The sequence below is a fragment of the Epinephelus fuscoguttatus genome, linkage group LG17 (genome assembly GCF_011397635.1).
Source record: "Epinephelus fuscoguttatus linkage group LG17, E.fuscoguttatus.final_Chr_v1".
In the NCBI taxonomy this organism is placed as follows: domain Eukaryota; kingdom Metazoa; phylum Chordata; class Actinopteri; order Perciformes; family Serranidae; genus Epinephelus; species Epinephelus fuscoguttatus.
Window position 1 is genome coordinate 30,906,675 of NC_064768.1, and position 27,183 is coordinate 30,933,857.

Here is a 27,183-nt window from a genome sequence, read left to right on the forward strand (position 1 = left end):
GGCTTGAATCTGCTACTTTTAATTTCCACTGCTTTATTTTCTATGTTTACTATTAAGTCACAAAGCAAGAGCTGTATCTGGAAATCACTTCATCACTTTGTCCATTAAACATTAAAATCTGGCCAACTCTCAGGAGACCAAATGTTTTCATTTTGAAAAAGCACTGAACAAAACTCGTGAAATTCTTGTTATGCATTAATACAAAGATTTCAGGTCTTAGGAGTCAGGGTGTATTTGTTTTTGTGATGGTATGTTGGCTGTGTGAAAGGGACAAAGACCTCTTCACACAGTGTTGACTCCCCAACCCCCAGTTTCACCGCCGGCTTCGATGTAGGTCATGAAGTCCTTTCATCACCAAGAGAGTGGACATCATCCATCTGTAAGGACTATTGGTTTATCCTCACGGTCAGGATGGTCGTTTCTCTGTCAGAGTGAAATCAGGCCCTAGAGAGCTGTTGGGGCCATTTACCAACATTGCAAGACATATGGCACATAAACACATAACTACTCACATGTGCACACACATACACAAACACTCGAGCCATTTACCAACGTGACACAAACACAAGAGTGATGAGAACACACCCAGATGTCAAGGAAAATCACATATAAGTAGAGGAACTGTGCGGGTACGTGTGTGTGTGTGTGTGTGTGTGTGTGTGTGTGTGTGTGTGTGTGTGTTTTCATGTGCGTGCACTCTTCCACAGTGCCCACATCCCTCTCTGTGACATGACGAGCATGTGACAGGAGCTGAGGTGCACTGAACTGAGTCATAGTCTCCAGGGGGCAAGTGTGATGATCAAAAGGACCTTTGGGAGAGCAAGTGAAGCTTTACCTAAACAGCCTTCCACTCATTCCCAGAGCCATCCCCTTTACCACTCACTAGCCTGGCCCCATCAATTCACTGGCCCCGTCCCCATGGACCCATACTGCTGACGGTCCTCGAAGAGTAAAAGTTATCATAAACTATTAGTCTGGCGGGACCGGTAGAAGATATGTGTGATTTTGGGAGCCTAGGAGAAGAAATTCTGTTTTGTTGAGTACATGATATTCTTTTGTGTCACAATGTTCTGTCTCTTTCTTCTTCATTCTCTTTTTTCCCCACCACCCTGCGGCCTTGTTATGCTCTTACGGCCTCACTCTTTTCTATACCACCACACTCACAGAATCATTGCTTTCCTTCCCACCCTGACCCCCTCTGGACCACCATGTCCACAGTTGAGGCCTAACGCCTGAAGCATCGCCGGCAGGCACCAAGACAGCAGCTGTGCATGACACATGTTCACCAAAAACTCCTCTCTTTGCTTCATTTCACTCCACCTCACCCTTCATTTCACTCCTCCTCTTCCAACCCACCCTCTCCTTCCTCCTTTGGCCCGCACCGCTCCATTCCGAACAGGTGATCCCCCCAGAGGGCCAGTTTTAAACCCTTCACTTACTCGCCATGCTGCTCCCTCCTCCAGCTCTCTCAACCCCCACTGAAACCCCGTTGTGAGTGACAACCAGAGACATCTGTCCCAAGAGCCGGCAGCACAGACCGAAGAGGACGCCTCACAGAAAGGTCCAAACTCAGTGAAAGAGAGTGAAAAGGAGCCAAGGGGCAGGTGCTGAGGAAGACTTTTCAAATCTTATTCATTAAACCAGTTTGACAGCATTGTACAGCATGCTTCCTAGTATAAAAACTACACTGCATTGATAATACCTCCAGATTTACGGACCCATACTTTGTGCAATGGCAATTGTAAACAATAAATCGTTTGCTCTGTGTCCTTAAACAATCCACCACATTTTCCGAACTGCTTGTCTGACAGGTAACCCTGCACAAAATACATGTGTGACGCTGCTATACTGCACAGAATTCACACGGAGGTAATCAGTACAGCACCGGTTTTTGGCACTGGAGACTGAAGTTTATTTCTTGCATGCCAAATAATGTAGGTTTAAGTTTGATTTATACTGTAGATGTGCATTACAGGGTTTTGGCCTGGCTATGAACTTAGACTCTGATGGTACCGTCAATGGGTGAAATCCAACACTGAGCTATAAATCAGTGTGTATGCTGCAGATATCTACAGTGGGACTCCTTTTAACCCCTTGTGTTGGCTATAAATCTATCTTTAGGCTAATCATGCACTTAGTTAAAGATGGGAAAGTAATAGCTGTGGTTAATACTGAAAACTCAATGAGACACATCTGGCGCCTAAAGTCAGCTTCAACTTATGTTTTTAATATAACCATAGAAACATCCAGGAGAGGATACTGAAGGAAAAACAAATGAAATATTTTTGACTGGAAACATTTTATAGATACATCCTGTATGTATGAACATTTGGTATTTAAATTCAACAGTTCAGGTATGGAGTTAGATTTGTGTCTTTATTACATGTGAAAAAATAAATGATATGAGAGAAAAAAAATATTTGAGAGAAAAAGTTTTCACACTGATAGCAAAAAATAATAATATTTGAGACTTAAAAAAGTTTTGAAAGAAAGTATTTTGTCATAGAATATAAAAAAATTTCAGATTTAAAAAATGATTTCCGAGGAAAAAAAACCCTCTCTCTCAAAAAACTTTTTTTTTTACTCTCCAGTATTATTTTTTTGCTATCAGTGTGAAAACATTTTCTCTTTTCTCGAGTCTTTGCTCTCATGTCAGGATTTTGCTTTCAATGCGAAAATAATGTCATGAGCGGGGCCACGTTCCTATTGGCCAGTCTCAATCGAATTGACAGCTGGGTGAGGATCGTCTTGGGAGTCGAATTCAACTGAATCATTCATCCACCATGGTCGATTCACCAGCATAGATGCGCTGCGTTATCTGGGAGTGGAGACTCCAATATTTGGGTAAGATGATGACATAGATGATGAATGATTCAGTTGAATTCGACTCCCAAGACGATCCTCACCCAGCTGTCAATTCAATTGAGACTGGCCAATAGGAACGTGGCCCCGCCAATGACATTATTTTCACAGTGAAAGCAAAATCCTGACACGAGAGCAAAGACTTAGGTTTTGAGAGAGAGAAGAAAAATGTTTTGAGAGAAACAATTTTTTTTGAGAGAAAATGTTTTCACACTGATAGCAAAAAATAATATTGTAGAGTAAAAAAAAAAAAGTTTTTTGAGAGAGTTTTTTTTCTCAGAAATCATTTTTTAAATCTGAAATTATTTTTTATATTCCATGACAAAATACTTTCTCTCAAAACTTTTTTTAGTCTCAAATATTATTATTTTTTTCTATCAGTGTGAAAACTTTTTTTCTCAAATATTTTTTTTTCTCTCATATCATTTATTTTCTCGCATGTATTAAAGACACAAATCTAACTCCATATTCAGGCTGCAAGATATGGAAGGCTACTATTACGTGACCAATCCACTGAAGGGAGTAAAGAAGCAAGTAGTAGGAAAGTATAAAAGAAAGTAGGTTGGGGTGATGGATTGGTCAAACAACACAGGACTTTCCCCCAGGAGACAGGTGTCAGAAGCATGTTAAACCAAATTAACTTTTAGTTATTTTGGGGTGTCAGTGGCTTAGTGGTAGAGCAGGCGCCCCATGTACAAGGCTGTTGCCGCAGCGGCCCGGGTTCGAATCCAGCCTGTGGCCCTTTGCTGCACGTCATCCCCCTCTCTCTCTCTCCCCTCTTCATGCTTACCTGTCCTGTCCATTAAAGGCAAAATGGCCCAAAAAATATCTTTAAAAAAAACAAACAAAAAACTTTTAGTTATTTTAAGGTGTGTTGTTACCATATTTCTTTTCCTACACCTAACCCATGCAACTACACATTAAGTACGTAAATTTACATTCAGTACATGTCATTCTTGGGGCGCTAATTTGTTGCGTGTCATACCAACCATTCTCTGTGCATTTACATAAGATATCATGTGGACCATTGTATGAGGATACATTGAAGAGCTTGCTGTCAGAGGTTAAAAGTGGATAGGACTTTTATAGATTGGGGTTTGTTTCTTAGTTACCAAACAGTGTTAAGCATACGTTTGATACATAATTACGTGTGAAATTCAAGTAAGGCTGGGAAATACATATATGTATATATATTTACACTAATGTGCCATGAGACAAGTTATCTTCTTAAATCTTGGATATCAAGTGTTGTCTTCTTCTGATTCTAAAGGCTGCATTATAGTACAGTGATGTAAATTTTCTGAATTTAGTGGACTGTTCCAGTTGCTATTATTTTCCTTTACCAATTTTATTATCATAGCCACATTACTGTTGATCATTATCAAAAACGCACTATATAATTATTCAGTCAAAGTACCCATAGTCAACTCTACAATATCATTGAAATATTACTAATATTACTATACTATAATATAACTACACAAGCCCTACACTATACAAAAAGTCAATGCAAAATTGTACTGTGTATAAATGTAGACTGATTTACAAAAGAATACTGAAAAGTGAGAATGATAGTTTTGGTGGGTCAAAAAATGTACATACTTCCTCACAGCTAATTAACAGTGAAACAAATCAATCTATTATTAGCACAGCTACAAATGTGTGCAACCTGGTAAGGCCAAAAATCTCACTAGTAGTCTATATAATGCACTATTCATGACTGATACCTAACAACATAACACTTCGGCTGCACAAGAATACAAGGAAAGTTGGCTGTAATGCAGTATCAGAGAGCTTCATCACCCTAAGGTGCGCAGAAATTAAATCCATCAGGTCTAAATCTAGCATCGATATCTCTCAACACTGGGCCCTGACTCCAGCAGTTTGTTCCATTACCATTCCAGTGGGTTTATCTAGAATATGCCTTTTCCAGCTCATTATGCCCACTTTAGACTCCCATAAGGTCATTAATCCCAATCACTGTGTTCATTTTCACACATGCCAAACCAGTATTCCACACTTGGCATATCTTTTTACCCTTCTGTAATGCTCTCTTGTGCACGTACATGTGCACACGCAGCCACACACATATTACCACGGTCTCTGTGTACTTAGTCATTCTGTTAGCGTCACTCTGTCTGTGATTACATAATAACATAAAATACAGTGAGGGGGATCATAAGATGATAATGATCAGAGAAAATCTTGCCAAATATAGGCTTATGGACTTGAAATTTATCTGTGATGACACATTTCAGCACTCTTCAATACCATGAGTTAGATTTGTGAAGCAGCTTGCTCGTGTATAAATGATTTGCCCTCAACCAGAATATTTGTCATGCTGGAGAGCTTTCCAGTATCAGCGCTCGATCCCTTACACAGATTACTGCTGTATTGAGAATATATTAAAAAATCTGCTGAGGTGCCCCTTGGCACCAACAACTCACACAGGTAGGAAACGGAAAACAATACAAATACAGAAGGGATTAGTGTTTCTCTTCTTGTCCAGGTATTGATCCTGAAACAACAGGATGTCATGCTAACAGAGGAAGAGGAATTGAGAACTGGGGTCGTTAGCATTGCTCAACATATTCTAGGTAACATAGTATGCATGACGGTATGTATGTGCAGGGAAATGGGTTTATATTTGCATATGATAATGCCTTTGAGTGTCTGCATTTGTAAATAGAGACCTATGATCAATGTCAGGGTGCTGAGCAGCGATGGCGAATCCGTCCCCTGGTTCCAGGGATGCTAATGAGCAGAGCAACAGGACGGATCGGAACACACAATCAGAAGAAGGAGATAAAGAAGGAGGATGATCAATGGGCATGATTTATCTTGGAACTCTATTAGACGTGCCAAAGTTCTTTGCAAGGGGATTCATCTTTCTTCAGGGGGCGTTCAGGACCTTACACTCGGTTGTTAGATAGAAGAAGTAGTACCAAGCCTGGTGTAAAATGTATAGTCCCAGAAAACAAAAGAGTCTATCAAATTATTTGTTTTATAGTACCATGCAAGCCTATAGCTAACCCCATTCTCTTTCTCTCTCTCACACACATACTGATGCCGATACTCACTCTTGGCAGCTTAGTATTCACACACGACCACATGGCTGTGAGGGAATAGCCCTGCAGTGGATGGCGAGGAGACGCATAATAGAAAAACTCATTTGAAGGGAACTCAGGAGCCCAGGACCACATTAAGCTCAGCCGCCGGCCTGAATGAAAGATCATGTCGAACTCGTCGCACAGTGAGTATGTGTGTGTGTGTGTGTGTGTGTGTTTGTGTGTGCATGAAAGGATGAGAGGGAGCAAGGATAAAAACAGTATAAATATGATATGAAAAGATGAAAAAGATGTGAAAATTGAATAAAGAAGGCTGAGTGTGCGAAAAGAGTAACATATTCAACACAGTCCCCTGACTCTCCAGGCTATGAAATTTTCTGGGTCTGTCTCCATCCTTAATTCAATGGATTTCACAGTCCGCAACTTTAACAGACAAACTGTTTACCTACACTTTATCTCCACAGTTTTAACAGTTACTGATTCTCCCGGACACACGGCATTGTGTATTCAGACCGGAATATAAACTACACCTGCGAGTGTTTAACGGCAGCTTGCTTACTTAACTTTTACTTTATCCGACAACAAAAGTTCTGCAACTGAGACAACTTGTGTAAATGGAAATGACACCATGAAGCAGCAGATGAAATCTTTAATGCATCACAGTATCTCTGATCATGATCCTGTTTTTTGCCAGACAATCCCCTGTGTGATCGTCTTCCAAAGCCCTCAGTCAGGGGAACACCGCCTTTAATTCCACGGAGGGCATTAACCTCCTTTTCCCCTTCTGTTCTCTGTCTCAGACTTGAATTTCCTACAGGCACCGAGATGAGTTTAGCCCATTTTCTTTCATTTTGTCGAGGTCAGACAGGAGGAACACCTGTGGGATTCACCCTTTGAGAAAAAAAGACCCTTTCTTACTTTCTTATTCTTCACTTCCTTTGTCCCTCCTTTCCACCCCTATTTAGCCAAGGTCAAGGTGATTTTTGCCGGCACTCCCCTTTCCCGATTTCTCCTGCTAGCTGTGGTCTCGTGTCCCAAGCTGAATTGTCATGCAGGAATAGCAAGTATGGACATCCTGGGAAGGTCCATCACTGCATTTATGCTGCTTCATGCATCCGCACTTCCTACTGTTTCTAAAATGTCAGAGCAGGGGGTCTCTGAATAAAACATCATCTGCCTCTCACTCTGGAAGGATTTACCTTGGATTGAACTCTATAAAGTGAAATTCTCATGACACATCATCTTGAGGAGTGACTGACCCTTCCAGTGACTTCTGAAATATATTCAATCACAGGGACGCCCTCAGTGGAGTGAAACAATGCAGCTAAGAGATGCATTTTACAGATTGCAAACCTTAAACTGCCTTTAGCCTTCTCTGCTGTTTGGTAAAGGATATTTTGAGCTGTGATATCTTTTTGGAAAATGAGCTGGACTTGTCTCATCCTGAGTTTTCTATATAAACTGTTGAAGGTTTTGTCAATTAAATGTTACTTAAATGTGTATTTGTTGAAATTATGTTAGTTTTTGTCCATTTTTTTCTGAAAATACAGCATCTAATCAGGTAAAATAATTAAACAAAATCAAATTTAATCACAGTAGCAGTTGTGAACGTTGACCACATCACCCTGACCACTGCATGCAGTGCAACTCCTGCGTCTAGATTGAAATATATGGGAAATACTTGTAGGAAAACAAGTCAGTGATAGCTGAGGGAAAACCACAAAAAGATGATCTATCACCTAAATAACTGGTCCTGTTGGCACACCACATCGTTCTACAAAGACTGAACCAGAGATTTTTTTGTTTTTATCTGATTATGAGGTTATTCTGCTTTATTTAAAAATGATCATTTTTTAACAGGGCTGCAACTAACAATTCATTTAATTGTCATTTACTCTATTATTTTCTAGATTAATTGATTGGTTGCTTCCCAAAGCCCAACATCCTCACATTTTTATTCACAATCCAAAGATATTCAGTTTAATGCAATAGAGTAGTAAAGAAACCAGATAAACATTCACATTTAAGAGGCTAGAATTGAAGAATTTGGACTTTTTGTCTTTAAAATTACTCAATCCCATTTATGGATTATTAGTTGGCGATTCATTTAATAGTTGGAAACTGAGTATTTATTGCAGCTCTAATATGAGGCTCTAATAATTAAATTTCTCTTGTCCTTATCTTACTATATAATGACGAAAACTCTGTCTGTGTGTCTGTTCCACGTTTTTCTCCTCACTGACTTGGTCAATCCATGTGAAATTTGGCACAGTGGTAGAGGGTCATGGGAGGATGCGAATGAAGCAATATTACATCAATTGGCCAAAGGGGGGCGCTATAGCAACCGACTGAAATTGCAAACTTTGAATGGGCATGTGTCATGTCCCGTATGTCGTAGAGATATGAAACTTTGCACAGAGATGCCTCTCCTCGTGAGGAACAAATCTGCCTCAAGAACCCATAACTTCTGGTTATATAAATTGTCCACCATTTTGAATTTTTTGAAAAACACTTCAAATCTATCTCTTCCTAGGAAGTTTGACCGATCTGCATGAAACTGGGTGAACATAATCTAGGGACCAATATCTAAAGTTCCCTCTTGTCAAAAGTTGGAAAACTTACTAAAACTGAGCTTCTATAAGGCAATGAATATTGCGGAGGGCGTGGCTCATCACACAAAGGTGTATAACATCTCAAGGGTTTCACCAATCACCACGCAACTTTGTAGGCACATGACCACACATAATCTGAGGGGACCCCTCCATTATTTACCCCATCAAACAAAATGGGGGCACTAGAGAGCTAATTTCTTATCTAGGCCTAACCGCCATATTGATTTTTACTAAACTTGGTAGATACGTATAACAGGACGCCTCAAGGTGACTGGAGAAATTTAACTCTAACTGACAACTGGGTGGCGCTATAACAACAGAACAATGCTTAAAAATGGCTAAAATGCGACCGATCGCTGTGGCTCCCCCTGTGGCCCAATGTTGTTGTTTTTTCTAATTTTTGGTATGACTAAGTCATGGTATGGTATGCTGTACATAATCACGGAAACTGTCAGTGTGTCATTCTGTCAGTCAGTCATTCTGTCTGTCCCACGTTTTTCTACTCACTGACGTGGTCAATCTATGTGAAACTGCACATAGGCATTGAGGACTGGCATAGGTAGAAGGTGACAAAGCTGCCAATGGGTATGGGCTGGTGAAGATATATATATGTAACACAACAATCTTGCAGTACACTTTAAGAAAATAAAGTGCAGACTCATTAAAGTGTACTTTTATTGTTTAAGGACACATCTACTGTTTGGTAGATACTCATAATTAAAAAAACTGTGTGATGTGCTGACATAGAAATGTTGCAAGTGCCCAAAGGAACTAATTTTTTCATCTGGTTGGGACCATTAAATGGTTAAATCCGCAGATTTTAAATCAAACAGAAATGATTGCTATGTTAATAGCCTGCGATACGCTCTTCTCCGTTACCCCAATTTTCAATAATCGATTAAGCAGAGCCCACAGATGTAACAAGTGTTTTTCGTTCATGCCTCTCTCAACGGCTGCTGCTCAAACTACAATTAGGTCTTACAATGTCTAACCCGCATGACTTGGAATGAGCTTAAACAATCAATTCCAGTAGTGAGTTCCTATTGAGTTTTAATCAAGATTTCTACTTTGTTCTGTCTTCTCTCACGGTTGCCTGGCCTGCAGATTTCACAGGTCAAGGAACCATTCAGAAAGCTTTAATTAGCTTTCTCAAGCTAATGAGTTCTCAGGCATCATACAAATTGCTCTGTCAAACCCTGACTTTGAGCCAGCTTGGATTGTTTGGGTGTGAGCTCAACAGAATGAGGGACTTTTAATCATGTTCAAATTCATTACCCCCCAAATGAGTAATGTTTCATTCTTCTCAGTCATTTTGCCCCTTATTCGTAGTTAAAGCTGCCCCTTTGGCCGTGACAGACACCGCCGACCTGTTTAGTGTGACTTCCATCATCATTACACTGGATAGATCCATCCCTGGCACATTTTGAGGGGAAATTGTAATAACAAGTCGAGCCTGATGGACTGAGAGCTAGGAAAAAGGGGCGACACAGAAGAAAGGTAATTTCGGACTCGGAGTAAATTCGAGCATCGGGTGCTTTCATGAAGACAGCAGGGCAGGGAGGAAGCTCAGACAAAAATATGAGCTTTGGTTTAAAGATGAAATATGGTCGTCTGACCCTATTCCCTCTTCCCCAGATCTAATTCAGCTCGGCCTAAATGGGGATGGGTATTGCCTAAACCGATAACTTGCCGGACCTGAAGTGTCTTTTTAGAACCAGTTTCCGGGGAATTGAATTTCAATCGTGTGAGGAGTAAATGAGGAGGAGATTTATGTGGCTGTGCGTGGGAAAAGGGTATAACAAGGCAGCAGCGGCAGTCGCTTTACACTTTGTCATATTCACAAAGAAGGCATTAGGGCTTTGACCCACTTGAAGCAGGGCCGGAATAATGCTGCTGGTCTCTAATGCCGCCATAATGGTCGTTGTCATCATCCTTGTCAACTCTATTCTCAACCTCATTGTCATCATATTCATGAGTGAAAATTCTGCCTTGACATTATTTGCCTGCTATTAATCTTTTGACTGTTTATGCATGTTTTTGACTACCATGTCATGCCGCATCCTGCTGTTTGATTCAGTCACGGCTTGGGGAGGGGTGTTGTAAAGAAGAGGAGTCATACAGTAACAGGACCGGCCGTTATTTACCTCACTCTGTCTCTTTCTCCCTATTTCTCCATCTCTCTTTCTCTCACTAGCTTCTGATGTGAGACTGATAGAGCTTGGAGCACAGCCACTCGCTGTCAGGTCCCAGCTAATGGAATCAACATGGTTGACGGATAAACCCACCGAAAATAAGTTGTCAGAGAGCTGTGGGCCCTTCATCAACCTCCCTGCCATGTGTGGCACTGCCTTGACCCCTCCCAATGCCATATCAGGAGGGTGTTTCATCTTCGGCATGCTGAAATTAGGTTTCAAGTTTTTATTTATTAATGTATACTTTTTGTTTTCGCTGACATAAAGAATAGGGTTACGGTTGTTCTTGGGGTCAGAAAGATGCTCTGAGGGATGAGTTCACCCACCAGAATTTTAAGGTTATTTGTATAGCTTCACATCGACATGTTATTTGTTAACGGAACAGTTTGCCATTTTGTGAAATATGCTTTTTCACTTTCTTGTCAGGGGTTAGAGGAGACGATACATACAACTCTCTTGTCTGTAAGTATGTTGCTACAGCCTGCAGCCAAAGTACCTTCCAGCACCTCGAAAGCTTACTGTTCAACATATCTTCATACAACAGTTTAAATAATATCTTCCAAAAATTACATACAATAGTTTGTAGGATAATTAAAAAAATCTGATGTTAGTTGCGTACTTAAAGGGCCAGTGTGTAATATTTGGCATGGTTTATTGTCAATCTGAATCTGAATCTGAATATTCTACCCATTAATATGTTTATACAAGTGTATAATCGCTATAAAATAAAATTCGTTTGGTTTTCGTAGCCTTATAATTATGCTTTTATATATATCTATATATATCGAGGGCCCTGCTTTAGAGAGGTTGCCATCTTGCGCCGCCATGTATGTACGGCAGACCGAGCGGACAATCCAGCCAGCCAGAGAACGTGTTTCGCGTGTATAAATGAACCAACGAAGACAGCGGAAGGAAGGAAGAAGGAGGAGGAAACAGCAGAGAGTGTTAGTAGTTCATCAATAGAGAGTAGTGAAAAGTTTTTTTAGTTATAAAGTTTCCAAATGGACCACACTTACCACGCAACAGGAGAGAATGAACCTGAACCGTCATCTGCGAGGAAAAGAAGATGCAACTTCACTCCTTGTGATGCACTCTCTGCGGCTTTTCCTCCTGATGATATATCTCCCCAACGATGGCAGCAGTAGCACCGAATCCCATTCTGTGCATTCAGCCTCTCTTCTTGCCCGCTCAGCATCAAACATATGGAGTTCCTCATCTGTATGCTCCGGCTCAAACAGGTATGGCTCTGGGTGTGTGTCCCCTGCAAGAAACTCTTCAAATCGCGTTCTAAGTCGTCCATTGCAGCTACTATAGTCCAGAGATATCGCTAGGCTAAATAAACAGCTGAGCTCTGTTTACCAGCTACGCTGTCAGTCAGTGTGTGGGCTGGAGATTGGTGGAGCAGAGAGGGGAGGGGGGTCCCCACTCGGTATTGTAAACGAGTATGTGTGTAAAGTTATGAAGTGTGTCTGTTACGCTAAAAGAGTCAGAGTTTGGGACGGAGTCTTTTACGCCCTGGAGTGTTACCGGAGTTTCTGGAGTGCTCAAATAAACTGGCCTTTTTCCCGAACGCTCCTCTGGTCTCCTGCTCGTGAGTGATTCATTACAATATCGTAACATGGCTTATATTTCTAAACAAACATTCACCTCGTCGCTAGATAGACCTACTCCTGAAAAACTCGTGCGCAAGGCTTTTTGTCCCTACGAGGCCACCGTCATTTACCCGAAGGGAGGGGTGAGCGAGTGAGCCCTGCAATCTAGAATATGACCACTGATGTCACTGTTTTCAACCCATTTTACACACTGGCCCTTTAATGTGCAGCTATGTAGGTTAGGTTTAGGAAAAGAAACATGGTTGGGGGTCATCACATGACGTACTTACCGTAAAGTTACACTGATTAGGTTTATGTAAGAAAAATGACATAGGTTAGGTGTAGGGAAAGAAACATGGTGACAACGTACCTTAAAGTAACTCAAAGCTCACTTGGTTTCACATGGGACACAAACACCAGTCTCTTGGGTAAAGTCCTATGTTTGTCTGACCCATTCACCACCCCAACCTGCTGTCTTATACAGACTTTCGGTCTTTATACTACTTCCTTCATTACTCTCGTAAGCGCATTGGTGACATGATTGCAGCCTTTTCAGATTACTAGCTGCAAAACGTGTTCTTCTATTGAACTGGAATGGAACAATAAGGGTATCATATTTTCCTCCTTTTTTAAACCTACAGCAAGACAGTTTAAAAAACTGTTATGACCAGGGAGCTGAGGCATTACAGTTTTAAATGAAGGGAGCTAGGAAGCAACCATTGTTATGTTGTTAGCTGTTGCAAAAACGTAATGGGAGTAAAGCTGCTCAATGTACAAAGTTTAAGCTAAACATTGTACGTAGTTTGCTTCACTTGGAGCGATTAATCAGCTATTTATGGTACTCCTGAAACAATCCATCGCTGTTTGGATAAGGCAAAATTAACATTATTGTTGACCTGTAATCAAGTGCAGAATGCACACATTGACATGTCTTGACGGCAGATTCCACAGGCGACCAAACACATCCTGCTGTCAGATGTGTTCTCCTACCCGGTTCTATCTCTATCTCTCTAGATTTTTAAGTCACTTTGACATGCATAGAGCCTCAAAACTTTTCAGAATAGTAGCAAATGATGTGTTTCCCCCTCGGCGTAAAACGATGTGATATTTTAAGGGTGTTCCTATAAATACAGACATTTTTTACAATGGTGTATGTGCTAGATTGTTCCAATTGCACAGTAACATCACAGAATCCAGAGTGTTACTGGACCTGGCCAAAAAGTAGTCAGCCTTTACACTTTGGTTTCATTACAAATCACAAAAAAGTCTGGCGGATTTTGCAAGTTTGGCACACCGTGCGCGCTGGTGTAGCTACTCATCTTTCCCACCTTCGTCCCTCCTACCTGTGCAAGTCGGAAAGAGGGAGGAGAGAAGGCGTGAGTGGGTTTTACAGAGATCACACCAATCAAATGTGCCCCTCTCCTCGCCCTTAAATGCGCAGCACGAAGGTGTAATGAGAGTTTACTCAATTCGCCATGGCAGAAGAGAGCAGCAGCGTCAGACGGCCAAACTTCTCCCAGGAGGAAACTGATGTTTTGGTCCAGGAGGGGACACTGCGAGCAGACCTCCACGGGCTGATGATGCAAAGGTAGCCTGGGAGGAGGTCACCACAATTGTAAATCAATGTTGCATTTCTCTCGTGCGCGCTCTCTCTCTCTCTCGCAGTCTCGCTCTGTTTCTTTTTTTTTGACTTTTCTAAGATGACAGATGCTGAATATATACTCCCTGTCTGATGCTGTGGCTGTTTGTGGTTGGCTGAGAGGGATGTGAACTCATTAGTTTGCAGCTGTGTTAATCAAATCAGGTTGGGTTTCCATTACGCGTGCCAAACGGTGTCAATCCCCTTTGATCTGGCATCAGATGTGACGGGATATAGATATTGATATAGAGATACATTTATGTGCTGATTGCAGATAGTTGCATTGAATAGTGGTTTTTGGGGTATTTATTGCATCGTTAATGTGCCTGACATTCTGGAAACCTGCCTGTGAGGTTTTGGTGACGTGTGCGCACTGTCCGCCGGTCAGCTAAACTTCGGCTTACACCGGCTGCGCTCCGCTTGCGCTGACAGTAGACCTGGTTTCAGCTGGCGAGCTTTTAGCGCACCTTTGGCAAAGCCTTTTGGCACGAAACTGTCACCAAGCTGTATCTGGCGACACCTCCCCCTGCTCTGCCGCCACACCCATCTCAGCGCACCTCGGTCTGCCAAACTACCAAACTGAGCGTGCCTCGGGTTGCGCTGCTCAAAACTAGCTCTGCGCAGGGTTCGCCACCCTGCGCTGCGCAGGGAAACTAGAGCCCTATCTGTTAAGCTAAGCTGAGCAAACTAGTTTATCATATAGACGTGATCATCTAAGTCTTGGCACTAAAGTAAATAAGCTTATTACCCAAAATGTCAATCTGTTCCTTCGACATCAGCAGCAGGATGCACTGAGCTGGAAAGCTGCTAAATCCTCACTCTAAATATACAGTTTGACTTCAGAGTTAGAGATATGCATTTAAAGACAGGAAGTGAGGAAGCCAACATCAACATTGAAGATTTAAGCTAATTCACATGAGGACACGTTTATGTGGAATGCCACCAGAAAGACAGACAGGACAAGCTGAGGCTGAGGTAAACCAGAGCCAATACAAAGAGCATAAACAAAGACCATATGTTTGTCCAGTTAAATAATTCTCAGACTTTGTGATGTGTACCTTCCACCAGGTAGTGCAAAATTCCCCAGACCACCTCTGGCAGAGACGGAGGGAAAAGGAAGAGAGTGAGCAGCTCCTGAGCCTGAGAAACACGATGACTTGCTGTGCCCTCTCTCCCTAGAATCTACCAAAGGCTTTACTTACTTCATGCCCTGAAGGACCTTGCGTTCTGTGCAGGAATTCTGCCCTGCATACTGACTTAATCAATATTTTCTGTGAGTACAAGAAACATCTCACCCGGACTGCATTCACCATGGACTTATTATACGAACAATACATCTCCCACAATCGTCCCCAAGAGATGGGCTTGAACACAAGAAAACCTGGTGTCTAAGGTATTTGTTTCTTGTAGACCTGCCGACAAGAAAAAATCCTTCTAGATAGATTTTCTCAAAAAAATATTTTTTCTACATCTACAGTGCAGTATGCTTGAGTCTTTACTCATATGACGTAACCCTCATCCAGTTGCCAGAATCCATGAAAGCAGTTGTGCTCCGTGCCAGAGTGCTGCTATATTCTCTTACTTAGAATCAATAGATCTGGGCTAATCTGTCATATTCAGAGGCCTTCTCTAGTTTCCTTCATCCGCTATTTATTTTGAGAAAGGTCTACCAGTTTTTCCAAACATTGATTTGATTAACAAGAGACATGCAATGTAAACAAGTAGAAAAAACTAGGTCAAGGATTTCACACAACCACTGCATCCCTGAATTTACAGCACAGTTCCTCAGAGCTCCACCAGGAGCCACTGTAGATCCATGTGTGCTATTAGAGAAAGGCAGACAGAGGGAATAGAGTGGGGGGTAATGCGGGGAGGTAAAAAGAGCTCAATGTATTAGATCAGCCACCCCACTGGTTTTGTATACCGACAGCTGTGCTCTATAACCCACTTGACAAGATTAAAAGTCCAAACATATAAACAAATAGACAATCTGCATCCTGGCTTGCAGAGGCTCAGTCATCATGCTCGGCTCCCTCCCTCCGTCTTCTTCTGCACCTTGTGAACCACAGATGAGACAGGGAAGTGTGTTGGAGCATAATTTAGGGCTGCTTATAAGATCACAAAATGTGACCCACTTCAATGTTGCGCTGACGAAAAGACGCAAGATTCTAATAATATTTCAGGAGACGCGTCTTCATAAATCTTGAATAGTATTCCATGCATGTGGATAGACGCAATCCCTAACCTCTCTGTGCTTGGCTTGTGGGTGCTGGTGCATGGCTGTGCCATTGTTTGCAGACAGAAAGTGGGGGGAAAAAAAGAAAGCGAGACAGAGAGAAATGACTGATGACAGATCCACAATGCTCAGCAGTACATCTCTCACTACACAGCCACACAGCCAGTCCTCCTCCAAGCTAAGGCATCCATCCATCCGTCCTCTCGCTCGCTGGCGCTTTTGTGTTTTTTGTTTAGTTTGTTTGTTCTGACATGTTAATGGGACAGCTGATGGACTGGCAGTCTGATCCAGCTAGAGGGGCAGGGGCTGCTGGGTTTATTTTATTCTGACAGCGAGGGGGAAGGTCAGCACACTCATAGCTCACCTGCCTTCTCCTCTCTTTCTCTCTGTCTCACTTCCCGCTCTCCCTCTCATCCTTCCTACCTCATTTCTGCCTTTTGTCTCGTTTGCTTCCATCTCCCACGGTGTGTTTTTGGGCACATCCGTCTCGGCTCATTTCCTCTCTCATGTTTAGAGCTCTTCTGAAACATTTCCCCAATGATTGACCGACGGCTGCAAGGGAAATTGGGACAACAAATTAGATGAACTTTGATGCAATACTGAAAGTAATACCCTGCAACAAAAGTAAGAAAAGCTCAAATAACACCTTCTGCAAAGGAAAAAAAAGGCTAAAGGCAACAAAAGCATTATGAAACTCACAGGACTAATCTCTAGAAGACTTTCTACAGCCTGCAGACTGCCAGGAGGAAAAATGTTTTGAAAGTAAGTACACTGAAAGAAAATACAAACTAAACATAGACAGAAGCAGACACACACATGCATCAGCGTATGCATACACCTGAACTGTTGACTTTAAAGCAGAAATCATTCAAGTATTCTCCCATACAACATTTGCTCATGGAAATCTAACTCTGTAAAGTTTTGTACATGTTGCAAAACAAAGGCAAAAATCAAGTCTTCACATGCTGTTCCCATCTCTTAAGTTCCAGAGAGCTTCCTGGAAATGGGTGAGTATTAATGGCTGACCAGGCAGGCCTGTGTGCAGCATGCTACAACAAGCCCAGACCACATTAGGCTGCTGAGACATGGGGTGATGGAGGAGGTGGATAACTCACTGTGAGCAGGGGAGAGCCACAGCACAGCCACACACCACTAATGGTGCCGAGGAGTGCAGCAACACTCCACAAGTCCCCTCGTCATACGCTTTCATCTGCTTCAGGCCCAAGAGCAAGTGGCGACAGGGAATGTTGACCCGTAACACGGATAGGTCAGGTGTGTGTGTTTTAGTACAAACAAGTGTGACTGTAGAACACTTCAGCCCTCAACTATGCATGTAAAGCAAATTGGTTATTGATCAATATTTGAAGACAGTGGTGCAACATAACAGCCAGTGAGTGAGTTTATTAGCTTAGATAGATTGAGCTGGTTTGAAAGCGATCAGACAGCGTCAAATATTGGGGTGGGGGGGCAAAGGGAAAATTTGCCTCAAGAAATCTCAGAATGCCCCAAAATTTTGAAAAAAAAAAAAAAAATCATACATTTAGCCATCGTTTAATTTTCCTTAAACTCATTTAATTTTTTTGCTGCGGCACAGTGATGCAGTGGTTAGCACTACTGTCTCTCAGCAAGACGGTTCGGGGGGGGAGCCCCTCTGTGCGGAGTTTGCATTTTCTCCCCATGTCAGCGTGGGTTTTCTCCAGGTACTCCGGCTTCCTCCCACAGTCCAAAGACATGCAGGTTAACTGGTGACTCTAAATTGACTGTAGGTGTGAATGGTTGTCTGTCTCTGCGTGTCAGCCCTGCGATAGTAGGGCGACCTATCCAGGATGTACCCTGCCCCTCCAGCCCTGCAGCGAAGTTTGTTTTGGATCTGCGATGGCCTGGTACCACATTAAAAAAGCTTCAACGGCTACCAGAGAAAGGAACCCAAATCCTGGGTTGTCACCAACGCCAACCCTAGCAAATAAGGTAGCAAAGAAAGTCGCCACTTCTACAACTGACTGACTTGGTGTCGAAGAGGTGACTAAGACAACTCTTCTCTTGTGTAAAGCATGCAGGCCTCAACCATCCAGCCATTGACAGCCAAAAGCTAATCAAGACCTTGTTAAAGGAGGCAAACAGGTGAAAAAGTAAACACACAAGCACCAGTGATTTCTGCATGTTCAGTACCATTAAAGGGAAATTTCGGTTTATTTCAACCTGTCTCCTATCGTCCTAAATTTGTTTCAAGTGACTAGTGACATAAAAATAATAGTTAGCATGTTAGCCGTTAGCCTAGATACAGCCGGGGCGCATAGTAGCGTCAGACCTGTTAAAACATAAGTGAATGGGCAACCTTCAAGTGCAAAGTTAGTCCACTAAACAAGCTTTTTCTCCACAAAGACCGCTTCATATCGTTAGGATAAATGTCAGAGAACAACACAGAAAATGACATGTAAACGTGTTGTCTTACCTTACCGGTGTGCTGCCATGTTTGTTTACCATTTAGCTCTGCTTTCCAAAGCGCAAATTCCTCCTCCACAAAGTCGAAGTCTGGCAAAAAGTCAGGCATTATTCTATAAATCTTTCATAAAATAAATGAATGAACTTTTCAGGCTACTGTCCGGTTCTGCCTTCCAGCTGTTGCTGCTTGTTCTCGCAAGATTTCAGGCACGGTATGAGATCGCTGCTTGTTCTCACGATATTTCGGCCGCACTTTGGAAAGCAGAGCCAAATAGTAAACAAACATGGCAGCACACCGGTAAGGTAAGACAACACGTTTACATGTCGTTTTCTATATGTTCTCTGACATTTATCCTAACGATATGAGGCGGTCTTTGTGGAAAAAAAGCTTGTTCAGTGGACTAACTTTGCACTTGAAGGTTGCCTGTTCACTTACGTTTTAACAGGTCTGACACTACTATGCGCCCCGGCTGTATCTAGGCTAACGGCTAACATGCTAACTATTATTTTTATGTCACTAGTCACTTGAAACAAATTTAGGATGATAGGAGACAGGCTGAAATAAACCGAAATTTCCCTTTAATGCAAACACTAGAGACTGTCTTTGATCTGTTATGTCAACAAGTTTACAATAAATAATAGCTAACTAGCATTATGTTAAAGCCGACATATGGTTCATGCTGACTGGTGGTCAAATGGAATCATCATTGGGGTGATCAGTGCCGTTGACTAACGCTCCTGAGGTCAATGCACCAAGTGAGGTGAGCTTGTTTCAAATCTACACAGTATGTCTTCAGTTTACTAACCGATGATGCAGTGCTGAACAGTCAGGTTAATAAATGTATTTCATACTCACAATGTCTGCAAGGCTACTTAAATACCCTGCCTTTTATTTTCCAAAATATTTTAAAAAACCTTCTGCAGTGTCTATAGACCATGAACTTGTCTGTTTAAGAGACAGTGATAAAGTTTTCAAGTTATTCATAAATTAACGTATTATAAAGGCTATTAGGAGCTGAGTACAAACCTAAAAAGTCATAACTGTCTCCTGCTGTCTCTCCCAGATACAGTACAGCATTCTATACACACATGATACACACTTCTCTTCTGAGCAGCAACAGTATGCTTCTATTATGGACTCATGTTGGCACAAGGTGGTGATTACTGTATGCATTTTAATCTGGGCTCAATTCTCATTAAAAACAGCAACACAATGCACTGATTACAATTTAAAAGGGCCCTCAAAATCTTGTTAACAGCCCATTTTTTATTATATTTTGGCAATTTCCTACACTGGGTGCTGATTAAACAACCACACCTTGACTTTCTCAGGGCAACGTAAGTGGAATCAGTGGAAGATTTGGTAAACATGTTGCATTTTCCCTTTGGTTTGATTTCTTTTCATGGAGAAAAAAATTCAAGCAAACCAAAATGCATCACTAAAAACCCCCATGTGAAAATGTCCATCCCCCTCATTGCTTAGATGTATCTATGGCAGCAGCGTGTAAGTAAAATAATTGGTAACCACAGTGACACATACGCAGCGTTCTCCCTGATCAATCAGAAAAATGAGTTAAAACAGACGTGTCTGACCTACACGATCTACTTTAGCCGTTTCCCAACGTGAGCTGTGAGGTCCTCTGACACCACAAGGTAAATAACCACATACACTGTAATTTGCTGCATACCTTACTGTCAGTCATCAGAATTTGATTTCCTCACTTGGGTTCATGTAGCACTGATGATGCAGGATGAAATCACCAAAACTACCCAATGGATGCGTTACCTGTCCGTCAATATGATGTGTTTACTCCTCTTGTGATAAGTCAGTGTGAATACGAAGCAGATCAGAATTCAAAGGCCAAATGAACCATCTACGAGTGTAAAAGTGAGGTTGCAGTTGGGTAAAAGAGACGGTGAACTGATGGTGATGAATTTAGAGGTGCAAGCTGTTGCAGACTATTTCAAATAGCCAGTGATAAAGGACTAAAGTTCCCCCAGTGACTGCAATTCTGGAAGTCTTGAGGTATTGAGTTTCTGAAATTGTGTAACAAGTCCATAAAAATGTAAAGAAGACAAATAGTGCTCTAATGTAGCCATCAAGCAAACCATTAGCAATAGCCAGTAAACCCCAAACACATGATTTTCAGCTCTCGATCACTGGGAAAGCACAAAAAAAAAAAAAACTAAATCTAGAAAATGGCATAGACTCTCTCGCCAGATAGCAATACACAATCAGGAGAAAAAGAAAGATGGAAAGACTGGGAGAAAGAGAGAGAGAAAATAAAGCTTGTTGTTTTCTGCCAATCCTTAATTATCTCTCCCTGTTTATTTACTCTCCATCCATCCCTTTAAAGCTGCAGGGCCTTTAACACCCTTAATCAACCTCTCTCCCCAGCAGGGCCTGGAGCAGGCATCTTCACTCGCCTACGTAATTGACTCTTCGTGTTTGAGAGGCAATAAAAGTTTATGACTATTAAACATAACATCAAGCGGGCTGTCTTTTTACCAAACTATTAGCGGGGGGAAGGCACGTTGTGAACCGATAATTAATTGCTTACTCTGGGGATGCCTAATTACCAATTGTTGGTGTTATTAGCTGATTAGCGGGTGGATTTGACAGCCCTGAAAGGCTGTCAGTTGACAGAAGAGAGGATGGGGCATCCATTGGTGCTTGGAGGTGCTGACATAATTGGGCTTTATTTTTTGAAGTACGCAGCTTGCACAGTCTCATGGCGAGCACAAAGTGACAGAGCTCTTGTGTGAATCCCAAGGCTCTTCGTTGATTTAACAGTGGTGGACTGGGGAAAGAAGGCTAAACAGATAATTGACTGCTTGTCTAAGCTCTGATGACATGACTCACATGTTGTGCTCTTGTCTGAATTATGCACTATGTTAGACATAAGGTATAGCGTGTGACATTTAATCAAGTGCTTCCCCACGTGCTCCTGTCCTCCAGGACGTTCTATATTCGACACCTTCTCATCCAGGTGGCACCCTGGGGTCAGAACATATAGAAATGGACAATAGCCACTTCCTTCTCCTCTGTATAATTGGGGGTATTTTTAGGGTTTGGTTCGAAATTGATATGGGAGACAGGGGCGCTGCTCAGTGATCCATCCTTCGGTGCCAACCTTGGTGGCCGCAGTGACAAATTTAGACATAGAGTGTTCTCTTCCACCAAATTAGATCAGGCCAATGGGCCATGAAAAACTTGTCTCTGTGTCCCTGGAAACAAGTGAAAGCCAAACTGCTAAAGAAATTAACTTCCCAAGTCAGACATTCTATCAAGACTTCGACACTCAGCCACATTTTTCATACTCTTCAAAAGTTGTAGCACGGCTGTTGAGCTGTCCAAATGTATAAATGACTGATTACATAAACAAATTATGACATTAAGCTTTCTATTTGTATTCTTTAAGATAACTGGTTTGTTTTTGAGCCATTAAATATAAATTAAAGACGACAGGTTGATACACAAGTTTGGTTAAATGTCTCAGTCACATCAAAACTATGTTATGAGATCTATTTTATGTCCAGGCCTTTACTTCATTAATTATAACCCAAAGCCTCACACAAATAGAGAAAGCTGAAGTAAATTTTATGTTTTTGTCATTAATTCCCATCAATCTATTTATCCTCAAATCAGCTGCACATCTTTGTATTGTCTGTCATAAGTAATAAATGCACAAAAGATTCCCTTTCTTTTTAAAGAGAAACTACACCCTAGGATTCTGCTTGAGCCCTCACTCCCAGTAAAATTAACAAATGCTACAGAGCAGTGGTGTGTGTGTGTGTGTGTGTGTGTGTGTGTGTGTGTGTGTGTGTGTGGGTAAAAGACTGAATGAGGCATGACCTCGTGGCTACGTAGCGTGACGATGCGTGGGGTGTAGGGACACAGGGGACACTGTCTGACCACCACACAGTGTAGCATTGATGGCGAAGTGCATTCCTGCGCATCCATCCATCGCGGCACTTGTGGAGGCTCGCTAAAGTTACCAGCAGCTACAGTATGTGTGAGAGGCACGAACTAGAGCTACTGTCAGCGAGTGTTCTCTTACATATGCTTGGCATGCCACTGCAACTGGGACCGCAACAACAAATCGATTACATCGATTAAAATAGTTGGCAGCGAATTTCATCATTGTTGGCTGTATGTTGGGGCGGCTGTGGCTCAGAGGTAGAGCGGGTCGTCCACTAATTGGAAGATCTGTGATTCCATCCTCAGCTCCTACAGTCTGCATGCTGAAGTTTCCTTGGGCAAGACACTGAACCCCAAACTGCTCCTGATGGCTTTTCCATCGATGTGTGAGAGCATGTGAAGGCTTATTGAGTCGCAGGTGGCACCGTGTATGGTAGCCTTGGCCACCAGTGTGTGAATATGTGTGTGAATGGGTGAATGTGACGTAGTGTAAAAGCGCTTTGAGTGTTCAGAGGACTAGACAGGTGCAATAGAAGTGCGGTCCATTTGCTATCCATGTTATAAAGCACAGCACACACTGCGGCAACGTCTCCTACAGTCAGGGCAGTAAGCCAGCCAGTGCCGCATCTTGTATAAATCACACGATAAAGTAAAGAAACAACGTCGTCTCCTTTGTCTCTGGAGTGAGCATTTGATAAATGGCGATGGCAGAGACAAACGATACAGTGGAGAAAAGTGTACCCTACACTTGCATGGCACAGCAGCCCAACATCACTGCGGGAACACCTTAAGAGGAAGGATGTTACCACGGGTGAAGGGGATGCATGGTAGATTAGTAACTTAACAAAACCCTCAGCCCAGCTCCATAGATCCAATGTGCTGGTTAATCTGTCTGTTTTAAATTACTATACAATGAGGAATACCTGTTTGTTGTACAGAGCTCCAGCAGATTTTGATTCCATTTTGATAGACAAACACACAACGGATCAATGTGCCTGGGCCAAAAAGCTATTTTAAAGCTAACGCCCCTGATGCTTCATTGATCCATCATAAAAAGGAGAGAAAAGAAATGCAAGTTGTTACGTTTGTGTTTGTCTGTGAAAACAGACACAATCTTAGGCCAGAGACAGAGTAGTAGAACACTGGCTTCACACTAAACACAGACACACTATAAAGCAGTTAATCAGTTCAGGCTGTTCAAGCTAGGGATGTGCACGACTAGCCGTGTCAGCGATTAAACGTCCGTCCCCTCGCTAGTCGGCACCAGAAACATTAGTCGGTTAAACCTATTAGTGTTTTATTCAAGTACAAGGCCACTTAACTGTCATGCAGCCGCCCGCCACTAGTGGGTGCTACAGAGCCGTTAGACAGCAGTCTCCCTCCCCACCGTAATGCTCAAGTAGACTGGAGTTTTAAAACAGCACGGGGGAAAATTGGAGAGATGTCCATTCGCAAAACCAGCGCTGTTCGGCAGTACTTTGATCTAGAAAATCAACACAAGGTAGCATGTAGGCTGTGTCAGAACTAACTGGAGCAATGCACAACCACGTTCAACTCAAGCATTTGGATGTTAACCTGCACGGAACGACGGCTGCTGCTGCTAGCGGTGCTAGCCACACACAACACAAACTGACATAGTTCACCCGGAGACGCGGTGACTCCATACGTTCTGAGACGATAACGCAGCTCATCACGACAATGACCTTGCAAGATGTGATTCCAATTAACTTTGTAGAAGATAAAGGCTTCAGGGCGTTAATGCATTATGTGGAGCCGCAATGTTCATGTTCACATTCATATGACACGGCCCAAAGTGTCTCGTACTTCAGCGGTAGTTAAAATCTGACATGGTTGCTGAGGATTGTGATTAAAGGCTTCAAAGGGCTCTTAATGCACACAATATTTTTGGGACAATGTTAAATTGTGCTAAATTTTGACTGTTTTCTGAGTGTTTTACTTTTTTTAGACTAGTCGACTAGTCTGAATTAAATTTTTGGTTAGTCGCCAGGAACAAAGGAACTCACTTCGCACATCTATTAAAACAAGACAGGTGCGTTGGAGGGAGAAGACCAAAAAATTGCAAAAGGACTCCCGCACACTGTCTAACTTGCAATATAAAATGTATTTGTGACGTTTCGGTACTAGACCTTCATCAGGCAAACAAGGTCTAGTACCGAAACGTTACAAATAAATTTTATATTGCAAGTTAGACAGGCCACTTAAAACAAATATTAAATATATATTACTCACATTTCCTTTTCATTCCCCTATTTATTATTATTTTTTGTCTAAAAATGAAAAGTTAAGAGTTCCCATTTCACAGTGAAATCTCATTTTGAAATACATCTGTGTGCACGTTTTGTAATTAATAACATGATTATCGTAGATTAGCTGGGCTGACCGTTAGCTGTTAGCCGTCAGCGGTGTCTGTAATAACTCAGTAACTCAATAAACAGTGCGTGAAAAAAATATTTTTTCCAGCAGATATCTTAGTTACAACATGATTGAGCTAGCAAAGCAATTTTGTGTTGCTATGTGTGGTATTTATTCAGTTTTGGGAAATCACGATGTCTAGAAAGCATCAGTGGCTGCAGCTGACAGGGACAGCTAACAGTAGCAGCAAAGCTAACATCAAGACGTCATCTGTTAAAAGCCTCTAATCAGTAAACAACAAGGCGATTCCCTCTATAATTCTACATCACATACAGTGCATGGCTAAAAAGACATGATTACAGGTGAAGAAAAACAAAGCCCTAAAAAATACCCAAGGAAGAAGGGCTGGCAACAAAGCAATAACTGAGAAAGGGAAGGGAAAAAATAATAATAAGGTAAGAGGCATTATTTTTCCCGTTTGTCCGCATAGGCTGCAATTCCAGCACAGATTATTTCTCTAAGTGCTCCATAAAATACGGTGCAGAGGCTTAAAAAGAACTTGTTGCATTATTGAAAGGGAGAATGGGACGTACAGTTTGTGCTAGTCTGATCGGTCAGAATGCAAGAATGCATAGAGGGACAGTGAAGGGGTAGAAACTATCCGTGTGTGTGTGTGTGTGTGTGTGTGTATACAGACGTGAACAGATTTTAGCTGGCAGAAAGAAGGTGGTGAGTCATCCTATTTCTAAATTCAGGGATGGAGTGAGAGCAGGAATTACTTTTGACAGAGGGATTGGGATCCGAATGAGGCTGCCTTTTTATCAGTTAGTTAAACGAGGCCAAACCCTATCACTTTATAGTTGGTAATTTGGCACGGTGGCAGCCGCGTTTGATCAAAGTTTGGCACAATTCAGAGCACATTTTGATCATCTGCGTTGAGTCCGGAGCTAGCTGAAGGGAAAGTTTAGACCAATACGTTATGCATGAGGCAACTACAAGTTCAGTATCATCAAGACTAATTGGAAAACTGTCCGCAGTGTGGTCCATGCACGATGACAGGGGAACGCCCTTGTGTTGTCCACTGTAGTGTCCTGCAGTGCTCATATCCAATATCCCAGGTTTTGATCACAAAGACAAGATTGTCCTTTCACGTCCATTGCCTCAGCATTATAGCAGAGTGAGCATCTCAAAGACACCAGAGTTCAAACCACATGTTGTGCACTTTTTTTACGAAGTTTTCGGACAACAGGCAAAAGAAAATACAATTAATCCATCCACTACTGCCATGCAAATAATGAGTGAACTAATTCAAAAATAAGGTACCATCAAACCATTGAAGAAGAAGAGGGAACAAGAAGAAGTTAATACAGATCGTCAGTTAAACCTCAATCTTAGAGTCACTTTGTTTAAAAGCCTTAAATTATCTGTTTAATTAAAAGCTGCACCAGCAAAGAACTTTTCAGCATTATCTTTAAAGCTTAAAAAGCCATTGCTCTTCTCATGCTGACACCTTCTTTGCATGTACTGCAGTCTGGCTTCCTTGGTGCCGGTGGGGTGTAATACTCCCACAGGCCTACTGCACTTTTAGACTTTTCCTTTAGTGCATCCATCAAAGAAAGAGAGGGAGGGAAATGGGGCAGGAAGCGAGTTTGGACTGAGGTTTTGATGTGATACAAAACTTTCTTTGATCATGGCGCCCAGTGTTACTGTACACTTCTCTGGTTTATCACTGAAGTGTATGAACTACACTGCAGAGTGGACTCCCTGCTAACAGTGACAAACACCAGCTGACTCATGTGAAGAGGCCCAACGCAGGTTGAAGTACATCAACAGGTCTGCATTTTATTTGTCTGGTCTAGGGCTGCAATCAACCAAAGACAATCTTGGTCGACTGAAATTCTACCTACTCTTCAATCGTTTGCTCGAAGGGTGAAAAAAATCTGTACACCATCTCTTGATTAACTAATGTGTGTCTATCAGAACGTTTGTTTTTTTTTTTTTTTCCTGTTGCAAGGCCAGACATTAACACTCACCAAGGGCAAGTTAACTGTTCTGGCAAGTGGAATGTCTCGACTGAAAAATAAATGTAATCTCCAATGTAATATACACAAAAATAAACTGTGCACTGTAACAATTCTGTACCTGGGCTGCCTGTGCAAGTCTGTGTCGCCACTCAAGAGTCAATGGCGCTATTGAGGAAACCCTTTTTGACATGCTGTACACTACAGTAGTTAATGCTGGGGTT

At 42.0% G+C, this 27,183-nt stretch overlaps 1 long non-coding RNA gene across 1 annotated transcript in view; it reads right to left on the reverse strand.

Annotated features, from left to right (window-relative positions):
* The window catches only part of LOC125904966 (uncharacterized), a 127,835-nt gene that overhangs the window by 55,425 nt on the left and 45,227 nt on the right, over nucleotides 1-27,183 (reverse strand). Inside the window, exon 2 of the long non-coding RNA XR_007451606.1 lies at nucleotides 16,625-16,753. This is a non-coding gene — a long non-coding RNA (uncharacterized LOC125904966). The remainder of the gene's footprint in view (nucleotides 1-16,624; nucleotides 16,754-27,183) is intronic.